Source organism: Sebastes fasciatus, chromosome 21 (genome assembly GCF_043250625.1).
Source record: "Sebastes fasciatus isolate fSebFas1 chromosome 21, fSebFas1.pri, whole genome shotgun sequence".
Lineage (NCBI taxonomy): Eukaryota > Metazoa > Chordata > Actinopteri > Perciformes > Sebastidae > Sebastes > Sebastes fasciatus.
Genome location: NC_133815.1, coordinates 424,849 through 429,216, shown reverse-complemented (window position 1 = coordinate 429,216; position 4,368 = coordinate 424,849).

Sequence of the window (4,368 nt, the reverse complement as noted above, 5' to 3'; positions counted from 1 at the left end):
GGAAGGTGTAAATATAGATAATCATAATAAATATGAACTCTCTGGAGTCCAGGAGGATTTTCCCTGCGTTCATATTTGATTTTTTTCACACATGCACGGTGTCCTTTATTTCTAGTGCTAATCTTAAATATAAATAATTTATCCACAAAAACACAATAAAATAATGAAAGAAATAAAACTACAACACAGTCTGTTTACATGTAAAGGGATTTTATTCCAGCTGAAAATATGAATAACTCAGTTTAGAAAATGTTTTATGATGTGAAATCTTTCCTCAGCTTGTGTCTACATGTCGTTTAAATATAGTTACTGTAAATAAAAGTATAAAAATAAAAGTAAGCTGCTGCTATAATCATAAATAATAATAATAATAATAATAATAATTATTATTATTATTATTAAATAATAAATAAAGTTGTATTGAATTTAATTTAATTAATCAAATGAACAAAGAAATAGTTTTTTGTATTTTCAGGGACCCCTGGTGGCCGCAGTAACTACATAAGTAAGTACTGAAATACTGTATACATTTAATATACTTGTACTTTACTTAAGATGTATATTGTATTTTCATATTTATTCATTAGTTACTTTTCAGATAAAGGTTTTAAATTAAAAAACAAAACATTCTTAAACATATTATAAAACACGACCCTGTGATAAAGATTAAACTAGGCTGAATATTTTCATTATCAATTAATCTGTTATTTTTTTAACTGATTGTTTAGTCCGTCAGAAAACGACGTCTTGTTATAAACAGTCCAAAACCCCAAAAATAGATTAATTTAACTTTGATATAAAACGCCCCGACCAGCTGCAACATGTTAATATGTCAGTAATGATAATATAATAATAACTCAGCATAATGAGTATTTACTTTTACTTTTAGGTGTAATGGAGTATTTTTGTAGTGCAGTATTACTGAAGTAAAACCTCTGGACACTTCCTCCTCCTCTCATCTCAGCCTGTACGTCTCCAGGTTCCTTCATTTACAGTAAAATGAGGCCTGAAGGCGTCAAACTGTTCAGTATCTCATCAGAAACACAATGTTAGTTAAAGGTCTAATAGGATGTTTGATTTCTCTCTGCATCCAGTGAAGGAAGTCAAACCTATAATGATTTCATGTGATCCTTCAGGCCTGCCGCTCCCTTCTCTCTGAAATAACAAAAGATGAGTCACGAGGAACTAATAACAAAAGACAATGATGAAGCGACATGTGATGGACCTGAACACACCGGGAACATTCAGAAACCTGTTCATCCATCTCTCTGTGCTATTTACACCACCACGACACGCAGCTCACGTCAACCTGCTCTTTAATTAGATGTCTTTAACTCGTCTGTCCGGTTTCATCTTTAATTAAAGCTGCAGGCAGCGATGATCGGGCCCTCGCACCTTCGCACACGTCGTGGTTACTTGTGGTACGCTGGTCGACGCAGCCCTACATTTCTGTGACCATCGGAAACTGCACGCACAAGTTAAACGTTATGTCCTGCGTTGGATTTAGTGGCACAGGAAATGACGGATTGCAAATTTTTCACCACTTCCTGTGTCCACTATGTGGCGCTAAACATCCATTATGTTGCTCATTATCAAGTGTAGACCACACAATGTAAATTTCATGTAAATCAGATGATGTTTGCCACATAACGCTGACTTCCCGCTGATGTCCTCAGGCCTGGACTCTTATGAAGTAGGTCAAGTTTGGGGCAGATTGGACCAAGTCCAGTCGAGTTACAAATTCAATGGCGAATCATGTAAATTCTCCGCCACGCCACGTCAACGCGATTTGAACAACTTTTCATCACAAAGGTCTTTAAATTGTACCGACCAAATCTGAAGTTGATTGCGTTAAATCTGTAGGAGGAGTTCGTTAATTTACAGAGCCTGGAAATGGCCAAAAATACACACAAAACAAATCACACATATTTCAAAATGTCCGACTTCCTGTTGGGTTTAGAGCATGGCCCCAAGAGACTTTTTTATAAGTCTACATATGAGACATGCCCCTACCAGATTTGGTACATCTAGGTGAAACGTGCCGCGAGGGCTGCTTAGTCAAAATATTATAGGGGGCGCTAATGGGCGCCCTTGCCACACCCAAACACAAAAATCATATCCGTTAACACGTTTTAGTACTTTTAACGAGTGTGCCAAGTTTCGTTTGTTTTTAAGCAACCCTTAAACCCTCAAAAACAACTTCCTGTTTCATGGAGAACAATGCGTCGCCACGGCAACGGCATTTCACGAAAACTCAAAAGCTTCACCGTCTGTTATCATGAAGGTCTTACCATTTTCTAGACCAAATTTAAGGTGGATCTGGTTGGCCTGCTAAGAGTAGTACGCCAAAATATAGCGAATGCAACTTCCTGTTGCCGTTAGGTGGCGCTACTAATTAAAGATTTTATAACAGAAGAACAAGCTGTAAACTGTATTTTTAGCGAGGCCATATTGAAATCGCTATGTTTATTATTCTCCGAAATGAATCGCATTTCTGAGGGGCTAAACATGCTCAGAAACGAACAACACTTCTGGTGAAAATGTATATATTTTATGGGTTTCGCATATGGATGTGGCAAAATGTCTCGATAGCGCCCCCTATTGAGTAGCCCCCGCGGGGTGTTTCACCTAGATGTATGAAATTTGGTCGGTTTATGTACCATATTGAGACGTAAAGAAAAGCCTCTTGGAGGTACTAAACCCAACAGGAAGTCGGCCATTTTTAATTTAAGGTGTTTTTTTTTATAATTTCAAGGCGCTGTACTTTAATGAACTCCTCTTACAGATTTAACCCGATTACCTTCAAATTTGGTCAGTAGTATCTTAAAACCTTTGTGATGAAAAGTTGTTAAAAACAAAGAAAATTTTGAAATAATTCAGATCAGACAAAAATTCTTGCTTGCCTTTCAGGGCTTCCGTATTTTTCTCTAAACTGACTTCATGAAATAAAGACAGGATGTTAAATAGTCGTCCAGAGCTCAGACTGTTCCGTTCTCTGATTTGACGTCATTACATTTTATTTATGTGTCTCTTCTTGTCCTCAGCTCTCTGTTTGTTCTACTCGTGTTTTCATGCTAATGGGGTCACTGATTTCACCCACAATGCAGTATTTTCTGCATTCATAATTAATAACTCCTCTGTGTGTTTTCTGTTGTTTTCCTAAAATCCTTCATGTGCAGCCGCTCGCGTCCTGCCAACTAAGCATCCGTGAAGCAGAAAAAAACTCTTAATGGATTTTCTTGCTCATTTGTGTTTAATAAAATGTGACAGCTTGTCGCCGGGCAGAAACACCTCGACTCAGTCCAGATGTGGGTCATAACTGGAGCAAACACCTGCTCAAAGATCAGGTAAAGAACAGGAAACAACATATATTTGGATTACATTTATTCTGAAAATCACTCAACATATATCTGGATTACATTTATTTTGAAAATCGCTCAATATATATATTTGGATTACATTTATTTTGAAAATCGCTCAATATATATATTTGGATTACATTTATTTTGAAAATCACTGAGCATATATTTGGATTACATTTATTTTGAAAATCACTCAACATATATTTGGATTACATTTATTTTGAAAATCACTCAACATATATTTGGATTACATTTATTTTGAAAATCACTAAACATAAATTTGGATTACAGTTATTTTGAAAATCACTCAACATAAATTTGGGTTACATTTATTTTGAAAATCCCTCAACATATATTTGGATTACATTTATTTTGAAAACCACTCATCATATATTTGGATTACATTTATTTTGAAAATCCCTCGACATATATTTGGCACATGAAGAATCCTCTGAAGGACAACAAACAATCTTTTTATTACTTTGATCTCTTATCTCCTGTTCGTCTTGTTTCTCGTCACAGAAGCAGTTTGAATTCCCAGATGTGGTCCGGATTAATCCATCAGTGTGACAGCTGTAGTGTCTCAGCACGCCTTCAACAACAAGCACGCACACACACCTGATCTGAGTTACCTGTCTGAGCCGGCGGTGACATCATCACATCCAGGAAATGTTGTTGTTCATGTGAACTAGAATAACTGCTGTCAACAAACTAACATGATCTCATTATTCCTGTAAAGTCAGATAACATCTTCTTTCTACCAGTGAATCTCAAAGAGGAACTCTCTGAACACGTGAGCTAACGCTGGCTAGCAGCTATTGTTGGCTTGTTTCTTTAACGATGGCTGAAGAGAATCCTAGTTTCTCTCAACATGTGCCGTCACTCACTCTCCAGGTTCACCAGCGGTAGTTGAGAACGTTAACATGAACCAACGGGACCAGATTAGCTCATTAGCGTCTCCTCCCGGTGAACTCGTCTCCTAGCAGTGAGGAGTGAGGCAGAGGGA